A 15,168-nucleotide genomic window follows, 5' to 3' on the forward strand; every position below is an offset into this window, starting at 1 on the left:
TGCTCACAAAGCTACTGACTTATCCGAGTTTCCTAGAATCAAAGGTTTCTAGCTCACCAGACTTATTCACCTCTGTTCCCCACCTCCTTCCTTATCCCAGATACAAAACTCTACACAAACTGGCATCTCACTCAGCACTCCGCCATCTTGGCTGCTTCTCCTGGCCTTCTCCATGTGGCCTCCTCCCGCTGTTGGCTCTATTCTCTCTGCTCTCTCATGCTAACCTCAGGAACCAAGGGCCAAGTCCCGTTCTGCCCCCATTTTATAGTGTAGCTTCACAACCTTTAATCCAATATACAAAATAGGGTAGTCTCTAATACAAAGTCACTTCTCTGAGGCATGATTGGATTGTACCACCCCACATCGAAAAGGGTAGGAAAGGCTTAATCCCAAAACCAAGCCTCAGGCTACAACAATTCTCAACACACATTAATATCACCTGGGCAACGGCCTCTTTAACAAAGTGAGCATAATACATTTTATCTGCCCAACAGTATTCTATGTCAACTGTATCTGAAAAAATTAAGAAAACAGAAATTTTTTTATCAAAATAGAAAAAAGTTTGACCATTTTGCTCTCCTAAAAATTAGCTGAGACCCAATACATATGAAACTCCTTATAAAGTAGGACTAATAGTAAAATGTTTTGCATTATAGAAAAAAAATAATGGATAAGGGTAAAGTTTTAGAAAGGGAGCATGTAAAGCCAGTAGCCACAGCCACCATCACAGCCGCCTGGCCCATGCAGGTTTGCATTTGATTTGAACAGACAGTAATGAAACAATGGAGCCAAGAACTGGTGGGCCATCATCTTTAACCTAGCTCACACCTCGTGGGTGAGAAATACACAGTGGGAAAACACTTCCCTTTCCATTCAGGGCTCCCAAAGCCATTGACTCATTCAAGTTTCTTAGAATCAAAGGCCCCACCAGCCTTATTTACCTCTGTTTTCCCCATCTCCTTCTCTCTGCACAAACTGGCTTCTCCTTCAACATTCCACCATCTTGGCTGCCTCTCCTAAACAATGCTAATTTCAGGAAGAGAGAGAGAGAGAGAGAGAGAGAGAGCCCCTGGTCTCCCTTATTTTATAGGGTAGAAATTAAAGCCTTTAAGCCAGTATACAGATAAGGATACAAAGCGACTTATCTGAGGCATAAATGGAATTCCTCATAAGAGTGCACCACCCCACATCATGTACAGTCAAGAGTGTGGGGAAAAGCTTAGTGTTGAGTAGATCTTAGTATTAAAAGGGTGAGAAAGGCTTAGTCTTAAAACTAAGCCTTAGGCTATAAGAACCCTGCCTGCTTACAGCCTGTCTCCCACACCCAATACAAACTATAAGCAAGCAAACATATTTATATATGTATTATACATCATATTTGCAGACTTATTAATATTTGATCCACAGAGCATTAGAAGACAAGAAAAAATAAAAAGTAGAAAGTAAGAAAAATGATAATTTCTTCACAATGTTGAAAAAAACCTACTCTTCCTTCAAAAGGATGGCTTTCTTTTGCTAAATAGGAGTAAACACACTTACTACTTTTACTTTCTGGGGATTGTCATGGTTCTTGAGACTTTTGATAATCATTGAGCATTTTTAAAATAGCTTTGATTCTAAACTTTTGCTCTCTGAAAGAACTATAGTAATTCCTTCAACCTAAGCAAATGGGTGTTCTCAGGAGGAAAAGGAGTAGGCTGAGAGAATGAATGACAATGAGAATAAAAGAAATAAATGAGAAGTCAGTCATCAGCTGGCGGAGGTAGTACCTAGCAAGAAACAAGCCTAGTAAGGTTTCCACCAGGGGTTTTCAACCAGCAGAGACATTATCCCCCAGGAGACCTTTGGGCAACCTGGAGATACTCTGTGTGGTCAAAACCGGGATGGGAAGAATGCTTCTGGCATCCAGAGGACGCTGCTCATCATCCTAACAGTATATACGTCACCACCCACAATAAAGAATTACCCAGCCCCAAATACCAACAGTGCTGAGGTTAAGAAACCCTGGTTCGAAGTCTGTAAAATAAGATAAACAATTGCAGGAACAATCAAACAAGGGTCTTTGATCAGACACAAAAGTTTCTCCAGAGAAGATTTCACTCTGCTTGTGCTCATCTATACAGTCTAGAATAAGGCCTATGCTTTCTCCTCACATTTGTGAAGACACATGTAGATATAAGTGTGATAGGGTCTAACTAGTTGATATCCAAGACTTCCTCCCCAACTGACCACAGGATCTAGGCATGAGTCAGTACACTGGCACCCAAGTATACAAAGCGATGTGATAAGATGAAGAGTCACGGGCTGGAAAAGTGCCAAAATCTGAAGAACTACATCCACATTTAGAGGGGAAACAAAAGAAGACATTTTAAGTGTCATTGTAAGAAACTTCTAAACCTGGAAGAATTTTTATGAGTTTATTTGAACCAAAGTATTGACAATTGCTGGGAAGCAAAGTCTCAAGGGATTGAGACAGTGCTTCAGAACGGAGGTTTCACCACTTATTTTATACATCAGAACCAAAGGGGAAGTCCTAACGGGTCACATGAAATGGACCGGTGATAGATTAGGGAAGTGGGGGAAGGCAGAGCGGGGAAATCTCTGGGATTGGGTAAAAAGTAAAAGCGTCTATGCTGAAATTTCTTTTAAAATTTAATTAACAGCCCTGGCCTGTTGGCTCAGCGGTAGAGCGTCAGCCTGGCGTGTGGGGGACACGGGTTCGATTCCCGGCCAGGGCACATGGGAGAAGCGCCCATTTGCTTCTCCACCCCCCCCTTCCTCTCTGTCTCTCTCTTCCCCTCCCGCAGCCAAGGCTCCATTGGAGCAAAGATGGCCCGGGTGCTGGGGATGGCTCCTTGGCCTCTGCCCCAGGCGCTAGAGTGGCTCTGGTTGCGGCAGAGCGATGCCCTGGAGGGGCAGAGCATCGCCCCCTGGTAGGCAGAGCGTTGCCCCTGGTGGGCGTGCCGGGTGGATCCCGGTCGGGCGCATGCGGGAGTCTGTCTGACTGTCTCTCCCCATTTCCAGCTTCAAAAAAATACAAAAAATAAATAAATAAAAGTTAATTAACATGATGATAACAACAAGGGGGGGGCATCGATTTCTGCTCTGGTGGGATACCTGCCCTAAGGGGGTCAGGAAAAGAAGATGACCCTTATATTTTGAAGGTATGTTATCAGGTGCTTTATTGTAGATGCCAAAGACAAGACAGGTTCGATTAAAGCAAGCATTGACCTTTGTTAGAGAAAAATACCTCCCTAGGACGGAACGATCTACCATGAACTGCTTTTGGTTAGAAAGTTTAATTTCAGACCATCCTGTGTGGCTACTTCAGGTCTCTGAGTTTGCAAGGCCACCACGCAGGCTTCCCCTGAGCTTGTCACGTTCGGAATGTGGCCCCTTTTTCATCCACAAATTAATTGCAGTATTGATCCAAGAAAAAGAAAAAAGCAACAACATTCTTTCGTTTATCCCTCAATTACAGGACTGTCTCCTGAGAGCCGAGGCCACAGCAATGAAGAGGACAGACAGGGGCCTTGATCTCAGACAAGAAACAAATTTCTGGGGGTAGAAAAACTCTAGAATGAGATGCTATCATCAAACTCCAAAGCAACCCCTAAAGTCCTCAAGGTCGAAGCAGAAGCAAGAATTTTCTTTGGGCAAGAGATTTTAGCTGCTTTAACCAGACCCAGTGCAAGGCATAATATAAGCATGTTCTGCATCCTCTGCTATTTTAAAAGCCAAAATGAAACCTCTCCTCCACTTTCAGATAGAAAGAGCTCTCTCTTTCCACATTAAAGAACCTTTGATGACAAATTCCAGACAAGGATTCCATATGAGGGCTTGCCACTTTCTATCCATCTAACGCTAGAGAAAATAGATTTCCGGCCTTCTTGATCAAAATTTGAAATGCTCTGACCCCAGACCTCCAGTCACACAGAAAGTGATGAGAAGCATCAAAATACTACAAAATACTAAAGAAACAAGCTGTAGAAGCAGGTCCGAAGAAACAGCTGCTGCTGGGATGTGAATCAGTCCCTTACATTATGAAATACACAGTAGAGCAAGAAAACCCCCTGGGTCGGGACACAAAAGACTGTATTTCAAGGCATAGATTTATCACTTATTGGGTGTGACCCTGGGAAAATCAATTAACTGGCTCAGAATACCTGTTTTCCTCACCTATTACAAGAGAGTAATAGCTCCCCTGCCTGAACTTACAGAAGTGCAATAAATAAAATAATACATACGGAAGGTGCTGTAAACTATCAAGGTTACCCATGATGCTTAGTATCCAATTTCATCCACCTCTAATTGTTACAAGCCAAACATCTGGTGAGCAACACAGCTGTTTAATAGCAAGCACATCACCACACCCCATCCATGTTGTAATACTCCATCTCCAAATGCCACCAGTGGAAGTCACACTCAAGGGGTAGAGCCTAGCTGTGGTGACTCTCCATGAGATGGTGCTGGGGCTTGCTCCTTAACCATTTCCACCTTTCTTATTCTGCTTATAAACACAGAACAAAATAATTCACTTATTTACACGCGTATCTGAGCACATATTTCACAGATACATTGCACATATGTCCCTACCGTATCCACTAGGACTTTATATTCTGACACACAGAAGGGCTTTATAATTGATAACAGGGAAGAGGTCATGTTTCTCCCCTTCCCATCTATGCTAGCATTTACCAGCCAAGTTTAATAACAATGACAAAAAAAAACAAAAAACAAAAGTGTGGGTGGAAAATGTAGCTGACATCTATTCAAGTACTATTAAAATACTATGATATGAGGTACATTTGTGTAGCTAAGGGCAGAGACTTTGTTGCTAGGAGATCTGATCTTAAAGTAATCTAGACATTATGGTCCTTAACATTGAGATATGACTTCCTCCCAGTACAAATTCAAGATGCCTATAATAGTTTCTGAAAGAAACCATTTCAAATTATGCAGCAAGGATTAAAAGCATGGGTCTGGATCAAACTATTCAGGTTCTTATAGACAGGCCACCAAGTGACCTTAAAGTATCTGAGTGATCCTGGACAAGTCATTTAACTTTCAGTTGCTGTCTGTAAAATAAAGATAATAACAGTCCCTACTTCTAGGGCCATTGTGAGCATGAAATGAGATAATCCAGGTAAACTACGTAACATTACGCCTAGCATTATATTACATACTCAGGAAATGCTTTGCAGCTACTTACTGCCATTAAATGATCATCACCTGAGACCTGTGTAAGGCCTTCCTTTTTCTATGTAGGTAAATGATCTAAAAATGACTAATTTTCCAATCCACTTTAATCACTCAACACAGATTCAAGCAGTGAGCACCTGAGGGTTAATTTTCTAAAAGCATGGCATCTAAACATAACAGTAGTAACATATTATGTATAAAAGTGACCAATTTGCATATAAAGCAAAGCACAGGAAGGCAGGCAGGCACTCAAGGTAAAGCAGGGCCCTGGTCATAGTTGTTTCAGAGGACTAAATTCCTAGCAACCCTCGTATTAATGCAGAAAATACCTAACAGGAGATGATAGAAGGCCCAGGAAAAGCCCAGCCACAGACCACAAAGCCAGCAACTCTCAGGAGCCATGGTGAAAATTCTCACTAGCGTACAAGAAGGAACCCTGAAGAGAACAGAATTGACCAGAAAACCAACAAGGTCATAAAAGATGCAATGGACTTGCCAGAAGTTTAAAGAAATCATAATGACCTCATTAAGTGGTAAAGGATTACAAAGAGAGAGATGGAACGAGAAGTCATTGCTGGAACCCACCCTGCATTTCCTGCCATTACAGTTGTGTCCCTTGTTACAATAGTTAATTCTGATAAAGCACTTTTTTTGAAAACCCAGATTTGTTCCAATGTGATTGATTATACTAGGAAACAGTGTAAGCACAATCAAATTTTGCATTTGCTTGTACGCCATTTCATCTTTGGAAAAGATTAGGTGACCGAAGTAAATGGCACCCAGATGAACCACGCCACACAGGAATGCAAACACCATGCACTGGCGCATCTCAAGAGTCACCAGCTCCTCAGCTACCCTGCCCGGAGCTGCACTCATCCACATCGGAGTTACAATTCTCACTCCCATTTCAGATACTGCTTTGCAATAATTCCCAACACATAACCCTTCTCCGCCAACTTCCACAGGTCAACTGTGCAGTTCTTGTTCAAAGCCATGTGGCATATTTTTTTTAATATTTATATAGATATATTTCTGAACCTATCAACATGTGTAAAACTGCGCCATCCTATTTATGACAGCATAAAGTTCTTGAGTGCTTTCCCCATGAGCCCCCTTCCCACACTTTTCTCTCATAAGCCTTGTGGTTTTTCCATTATACAGTTTTGCAATAGTGACTTTAAGGAATGCATGTTTAATGTTCTAGTAGGACTGACTGCATCTTCTAGTGATCACATACATTCTGATGTTTTATACCACCATGTAAAATTGTTCCCATTGGCTGTATTTCTGCATCGTAGGCTCATGTTCATGCCTCCTCTTCTAGTTCAATCCTCCTCTGCCTTAAGACTTAACTCAGCCAGGGAGTCTTTCTTAGCTGGCCAGCTTGCCAACCTATGTGCCCTTTCTCTGAGCTGCTGCAACTCTCTCTATGCATGCTTCTATCAATAACCTAGCACAACGGACACAAATTATGCCTTTACCCATATCTCCAATAGTGTTTAGAACCGGAAAAGGAGGAGCCTATCATAGAAATTTGGCGATCTTCAACATGGTACATCAGACACTTAATACAGTATTTCCCCATGTATAAGATACACTCTTTTCCAAAAATATTGGGTCTAAAAACTGGGTGCTTCTTATACAGTGGTTGTAGATTTTTTTTACTTGCATTTCCCACTTTTTTGTGCTTGTTTTTGTACTCGTTGTTGAAGACAGTGATTCATCATCAGACACAGATGAGGACAAGCTAATAGATGGGAGTTTTGATAGTGATGAGGAGTTGTATGAATTTTATGATGAATAAAACTTGAGTACAATAACTTTATGTAATATATATTTTTTTCAAAATTCAGGCCCCAAAACTAAGGTGCATCTTATGCCTGGGAGTGTCTTATACATGGGGAAATATGGTAAATGTTTTCTTAGGTACACGGAAGAGCAAAACAGAGCACTTTCCAGTTTAACAACTTACATCTCATGACTCAGCAACAGTATCTATACAGAATCTCAGGGAGGAAGGAAAGAAAAAAACCTAATCAAAAATCGCTCAAAATAAGCTGAGTGTGTTCAAAGCTGCCCTATTAATACAAGAGGTGTAAAATTAAGGGGACTCAACAGAAAATGTCCATCCCAAAGGGACCCGTGCCACCCAAGAATTTATTTATATGTAAGAGAAAAGTACCTGAAAACATTGGAAAAATGTGTTTTAAATAATTGTGATTTTTAAATATGGAGAAAGAATGAGACTGTATTGCACCTACACAGTAACCCCTTACCAAAAATTTCATAATAGTTCCCACATAATGGTTTCCCATTACTAAGCGTCCTTTTATTTTTTAAGTAAGATTTCCCATATATTTTATAGGGTGGGCATTTCGGGGAATGCTTACTAACTTTGACATAGGTATGTTTAAGCCAACCAAAAGGCATATTTCCTGGTCTTCCCTGAAGGGAGACTAAAATAAGATATAAAAAAGTAAGACATAATAAAAAGTTCCTTTTGGTTTGGGCAATCTCTGTAATAAGACAGGCTGATGTTAATAGCATTACCATATATTCAGAACCCATATATATAACAAAGCACTCAGAAAATCACCAACCCTAGTGACTTTAAAGAATTTTTGTTGAAAACAGAACTACAATCGAATTGTACCAAATTACCTTTTATACTGCTTTTAAAGCTGCCTACTGCATGAAATGCAGCAACTGTCCTTGAACTTAAGATGCACTCACTGCTCATAGGCAAACATATAAGACAATGTAGGAACTGAATTAAATTTATTTCAAACCTATCTTTTTGTTACTGAGAGAAAAAATGTTCCTCCAACTGGTAAGAAATGAAATGTTATACAAAAGAGGAAAAAGAGCATCACTGAGGGAGACCCTCAATTCACAAAACAAAGGAGGTCCAAACAGAAAAAGAAAAAGGCGCTCCAAAGAGCACAAAGTCCTGATCAGGTGGTGGTACAGTGGATAGAGCATCGGACTGGGATGCAGAGGACCCAGGTTCAAAACCCCAAGCTCAGTAGCTTGAGCGCGGGCTCATCCGGCTTGAGAGTGGGATCATAGACATGACCCCATGGTTGCTGGCTTGAGCCCAAGGTCTCTGGCTTTAGCAAGGGGCCACTCGGTCTGCTGCAGCCCCAGGTCAAGGCACATATGAGAAAGCAATCAATGAACAACTAAGGAGCCGCAATGAAGAATTAATTGATGCTTCTCAGCTCTCTTTCTTTCTGACTGTCCCTATCTGTCCCTCTCTGTCTCTCTCACTGTCTCTGTCACACACAAAAAACAAAATAAAACAAAAAAAGAGCAGGAAGGAAAGGGCAATTAAACCAAGACACTGCTGAGCAGTCTTACTTATAAAAACCGTTTAGGCTGAGACTTCCAAAAAGAACTGTCACAGGCTACTGCTGGACCTCCAATCTCAAGGGATATTTAAATGAACTTCTATGATTACTGACTGGAATAAAGGATTGAGGTATTCCACAAGGTACAAAAACGCTCCCTTGTACATAAAGTAGGAATGGTAGCAATGAAAAACTGAATGACGACAGTGGATAAAGAAATTCCTATCAACATCAGAGTCTTTTTTTCTAGTTTATAGATACAGTGCCCATCCCCCCAAAATTCTACATGGCTATGCAGATCTTTATCCAAAAAAAAAAAAAGCCCTTAAGCCCTTAATCATTCTTACTTCTACTATATTCTCATCTTTGCCACCATATATAATTCAGTGTTGTTCATGTGTAATAATTTTTAATACAACTTGAGTCCTTTTCCATGCCAGGTACCATGTTAAGTAGTAATGTCTGTTAGCTTAATTATTTTCTGTAAGAATTAAATATGATCATTCCCACATGTTTACACACGAGGAAACAGAGGCACAGAGAGGTTAACTGACATAGCAAGGTAGCAAGGATACACAGAAACAGAATTCGAACCTAAACCATGTAGATCTAAAGTCTATACTACCAAACAATGAATAAATTTTATTTAAAGGCTTCCTCCCAAAAGCATTATACTTAAGAACCTATTTTAGACATGATGCACAAGACCCACAGACACTTTTGTGAACCCCTGTTGCACATGCATGGTTCACAGGGAGAACGTGCAGCCAACACGGCACCTGCACTCACTCAGCCCTACCCCAAAGGCTGGATCTGAGAGACTCCCCCAATTTGTTGGAGTGCTGCGGAATGCCATTCCCTCAGCTAGGGAGAGAGGATATACACCGCTTCTAGGACCAGCTCCAAAATGAAAAACAGCATGCTTTCAATGATCATTTCTAGAGACAACACTATCCCGCTATTCAAAACTGCTAACAAAAGTTCCCTCTTTTGCCCCTGATCATTTAAACTACAATTTGTCAACAGCCTCAGATTTAGGCAAGCCACATAAAACCATACCTTAACAACCTACCTCCTACAATAGTCCTGGCAACTGCTCTTGGCAAACATTAATGGCACTAAACATACACAGAGGGAAGGGAGAAAGCTAGGTGCCCTGAATAAATGTGCCTTATGGATTTCATTACAGTTCCAAGAAGAGTTCTTTGGATGCTCCATGGTGTTAAACATGCAATGCCAGAAACAGAAAGGACAGATTGTTCGATGAGGAAGGTATAGAGTAGGAAGGACGTACTTGGAAACCCCGTGCTATGAGCTAAATACCCATATCCAAAAATGCAGATGGATTTTTTATATACCGAATCATAACTCAATATAATCAACATCTTAGGTTCTCGCTGCCTCAAAGAAATTATTCTTGATCCAAGGTTACTTCAGATGGCCTCAAAGAACCTTTCACTCACTCTTACCCTGGTATGTCTGCAATACATTGTGACCTGAAACTGCCTGTTAACTTGGTCCCTTCATCACTGGGCTGTTTCCCATATGCTCCCTAAGAGCAGCTACTGTGTCTGGTCTCCAGGTATCCTCCATGCCTGTACCATACCTGACACACAGTAGGCACTCAATAATTTTTTGAAGGAACGAATAATACCTGCTGGCAGATTCTAAACCTAAACTCATCTTGAGGTCCAAAGATAGCATAAGCTAGAGTCAGCTGCTAAAAAACTCAAGACCACCTATTCAAAGGCTATGTGCAATTGAAGCAAATAGAAATATTTTTTAAAATGGGAGAAGAAAAGGGTGGGTGTTGGTCTCATGCTGGCACTTCTGGAAGAATGTGAAAGGATGATTATTCACAGGGAAAAGTGGAAAACAATGCTAGGAAAGAATCTGAAAACACAATGACAATTCTGACATAACCTTTAGTCCACATTATGGGTTAAGATTCAAAGACAATATGTGCAGCTGGAAAATCAGGTAAGACATTTTCTTGCTGTATCTCTGCTTGACTGATTTGCCTACATTTTATTTCATGGCCTGTTTACCTTAAAATGTATACCTATTTGCAAATACTTAAAGTCTATAGTTAACTGAGGTTGGGTGTGTCCTAGAAAAGCAGAAAACCCAGGGAATATTTTTACAGATGAACAATTTTACTGCCTCAAATGCCCTTCTCCCCAAGTAAGCACTTACATATTTTATCATCTTAATCTGTTTTTATTTTACAACAGTAAAGACAAATGGTTCTCTGAGTTCTCTGACCAATTGCAAAGTGATTTCAATCGCTCGCACTGAAGTTCTTACAGGGACAAAATGTGGAACTTGACAGGGTAGGGGAAAAAAAACTGAAGCAAAGAGAGAAAGACAAAAAATTATTTACTCCACGGCACACAACATCAGTGTATATAAAATATACAAGGATTTATGTTCTGCTGTCATATTCTAAAGCCTGAAAGAACTGCTCAGGCCACACGAATCTATCTCCATTTTAACACTGTGAGTCAAGAATTAGAGTTCATGCGGAAACAGCACTAAAGACCGCCACCCACACATTGCTGACCAGCATCACCTACAAGACACTTGCACTTCGGGAACAAACAACAAAAAACTAAGATGTTTCTGTAAGGCACTAGCACATCTGAAATAAACAGAAGCAAGGACATTTCAGGAATATTGATTCCTTCATGCATATATGCATTAGTTCAACTAACCAATGTTTCTTAAAGTCCTGGGTCCTGGGATGTATCAGGCATGGTGCTGGCTTCTAGGGATAGAGAATAAAACATTTCTTGTTTGCTGGGTTTGTAATCTATTGAAGGGGTGGGTCTATTGGCAAAAAGTTTGACTACAGCTAAAACACACACACACACACACACACACACACACACACACTACTGTCGTCAGTGGAGTAGAACTGAGGTTTGTTCAGAAAGGAACACCCTGAAGGAAGAAGTGACAGCTCAGCTAAGTCATAAAGGACATAGGCACCTACACGTCTCTGTGTGCTTCTGTCTGTTGAGGGTGGGAATTATGGGGCAGGAAGTGGGGAGTTATAGGGCAGGGGGAGGGGGAAGGAAGGTCATGACTAAAGACATGAAGGTAAGAAATAGCATGGTATAAACAAACACTTTAGTACCACTAAAGCAGCAATTGTGAGACAAGAAGGGGAAGAAATGGAGCATCACAATGGACAAGGATGAGGATGAGGGTCTTTTCTGCCATGTTAGGAAACTTGGACTCATTCCCACAGGCAATGGAGGGCTAATAGGAGGTTTTAAAGAGGGAAGTGAGGAGATCACAGTTGTGCTTGCCAAAAGACTAGCTCAAACAGTACAACTCATGCACAGGTCATGATGACACCAGGTCAGTCAACATGGAATAAAGCTTGTAAGGTGCAGGAAGACAGTGTTCGGAATGTGTAAGTTCTCAACAGCAAGCGGAGTCCTGATTAGGTTCTTGGAGCTTGGGGAACAGACAGAACCCTAATTAGGACAATGGTCCCTAATCCATAAAAGATGTATGGAGTGACCTCAGCTGCCAGGAATTAGGTACTATTTACACATTGTCAGTGTGACGGGATGTTTGTAAGATGATGACAGTATACAAGTTATAATCATACAAAAAATCCCTTAAAAACATGCATACTCTTTGGCTTAGTAATTATACATCTGGAAAGATAGCCTAAAGAATAATCTAAATTTAGGTAAATGTTTATACACAAAGATGTCAATCTCAGCAATTTCATGGTAGCAAGTATTTGAAAAAAATATATATCCAACTATAGGGGAATAACTAAATAAATCTAATGGATTTATTCAATGAACAATCACACAGTCATTATAAACTCATTTTAGATATAATGTTAATAACATCAAATGCTTCCATTATAATAAGTGAACAAAAAAACAGGTGCAAAATTGTAAATACTATGATCATCTCTGAAAAACAGCTACCTGTACATTTAAAAAGTGAGTGGACTACAGATACATAAACATGCTAAGAGTGCCTAATTTTGTTAGTTTTTTCTTATAATTTTCTATTTCCCAGATTGTTTATAATGTACATTTGAATACTAGAAAACAATGTTTAATTTTTAAAACATTATTTTGAATTTCTGATGTTGGCCAAGACAGAGCAGGCCCTCTCTCTCCACCACCAAATTTAACAAAACCTCTAAAAAAACCCACAATTATCATTGACCCTTGAACAATAAAGGGGGGAGGGCACCAATTCCTGTGCAGTTAAAAATTCACATATAACTTTTGACATCCCAAAACTTAACTATTAATAGCCTACTGCTGACCAGAAGACTAACTGTTAATATAAATAGTTAATTAATTCATATTTTGTATGTTATATGTACTATGTACTGTACTGTAACAATAAATAGAGAAAAGAAAATGTTGGTAAGAAAATCACAAGGAAGAGAAAATACTTTCACAGTATTTATTTTAAAACATCCACGCATAAGAGAGCCCACACAGTCTTTCCTTCACCCTCACCCAGCCACCTACCCTCTCCCTCACAACAGCTGTCACTCTGGTCTCTGTAGCCATGAGTCTCCCTTCACTTGTTAGTTTATTGTGTTCATCAGACTCCGCATATATGGTATTTGCCTTTCTCTGACTGGATTATTTCACCTAGCATAATAATCTCCAGATCCATCCATGCTGTTGCAAAAGGTAAGATTTCATTCTTTTTTATAGCTGCATGGTATTCCATTGTGTATACATACCACTGCTTTTTCATCCACTCATCCAACGATGGACACTTGGGCTGTTTCCAAATCTTGGCTATTGTAAATAATGCTGTAATCGACATAAGGGTGAATATATTCTTTCGAATTGGTGTTTCAGGTTTCTTTAGATATATTCCCAGAAGTGTAATTGAAAATAAAAAGGAAAGCTTCATGGACACAGACTAGAGTCAGGTGATTGCCAGAGGGAAGGGGGGAGGAGGGAGGGGGAAATGGAAGAGAGTAAAAGGGGGATAAGTGGAACTGGAGGGAGACTTGACTTGGGCTGGTGAACACACAATACAATATACAGTGATGTAGTATAGAATTATACACTTGAAACCTATATAATTTTATTAACCAATGGCACTCCAAAAATTCAATGTAAAAAAAAAAAGAAGGTCCACACAGTTCAAACTTGTATTGTTCGAGGGTCAACTGTACCAGAAAACTCTGAAAAACAAACAAGAGCAGGTGACTTAGGGCAGGAAGTCAGAACTGAAGAAACAACCAGCACAATGGCAGTTTCCTAGACTCTTTTTCCCACCTGCACAGTCCTGCTTTGACTCAAGGCTGGGCCTGAGCTCCAGAACTACCTAGTGGGTATTAACTGGGGGGGGGGACCTCCAATAAAAAGCTCCTCTGTTTCTTTGTTTCTCTCCAGAGAACTTGGAAAAAGCCCCTGCCAAACAGGAGTGTGTGCAGGAAATCCTTCCTCTTCTCCCATTTCTGGTCAGTGACATCACACTACTACCACAGCGGTTACACAGGCACTTAAAATCTAGAAAGAAAACCCATTTTTTGATTCACAGGAACAGAACAAATGAATCCACATGGTTTAAAAAAATGCAAAGGTGTCAGCATTCTCTTTCTGTCTCTCTTTCCTACCATCTCCATTCCCAGTTGCTCCATCCCCAGGCATCCCCGGTAAGTAGAACCATACAACAGTGCAAGGTCCTCCACTGAGAGAAACGCTGGTCTTTTTAGCCAAAGAAACTGCAAAACAGACCCGTATGAGTCAGAGAGCATTAGGGAAAATCCTTTGAGGGAGAGCTGGAGGACAGGATCCACATATAAACCAACACAAGTCCCAGGTCCAACCAAACCTGAACTTGCATGACCCAGAAACAAAGAAACCCAGCAAAGGCTTTGAGAACTAATGATCTATAATCAACAACAGCATCCAACTCTCAAAGAAATCCCAGAGTCAGGAATACACAAAGTAGACCCAAAGAAACAGAGCAAAGGCTTAGAAAACAGAACTGATGTTGGGCAACCCATCCAATGAAGTGGTACAAACCAAAGCATGTTAACTGGCTTCTAAAACAAAGAAACAAAAGAAATCAACATTCTCAAGAGGATTTTAACAAGACCCAGCATCTCATAAAATAATATCCATAAGTCCAGGATATAATCCAAACTCATTCAAAATACAAAACAGCAGGAAATTCTGACCAGTTCACAAGGAAAACAGCAAACAATAGGCGCCGACCCAAGATGATCCTGATCTTTAAATTAATAAAGATTTTAATGAAACAATTATAATTATAATAAATATGAACATACTCTTAAAACAAATTAAATAAGAAAGTTCCCCACAAAAGTAAAAAAAGCTATGAAAGAGAGCAAGTTTACTGGTTTGTCCTTATTTGACTCCCTGTTTTAACCCAGGAGAAACATACAAACACAAACACAATCCCTGAACTTAAAAGTTCTGAAATTTAAAAACTCATCAATTGTCTCAGTAATGGAATCAAGATGAAAAAGAAAACTGCCAGTGAACTTGAAGACAGATCAATAGAAATTATCCAATCCGAAGGGCAAAGAGAAGAACGAGTTGTTAAGAAATGAGCAGAGTCTCAGAGGCATGTGGGACAA

The sequence above is a fragment of the Saccopteryx bilineata genome, chromosome 2, assembly GCF_036850765.1.
Source record: "Saccopteryx bilineata isolate mSacBil1 chromosome 2, mSacBil1_pri_phased_curated, whole genome shotgun sequence".
Taxonomy (NCBI): Eukaryota; Metazoa; Chordata; class Mammalia; order Chiroptera; family Emballonuridae; genus Saccopteryx; species Saccopteryx bilineata.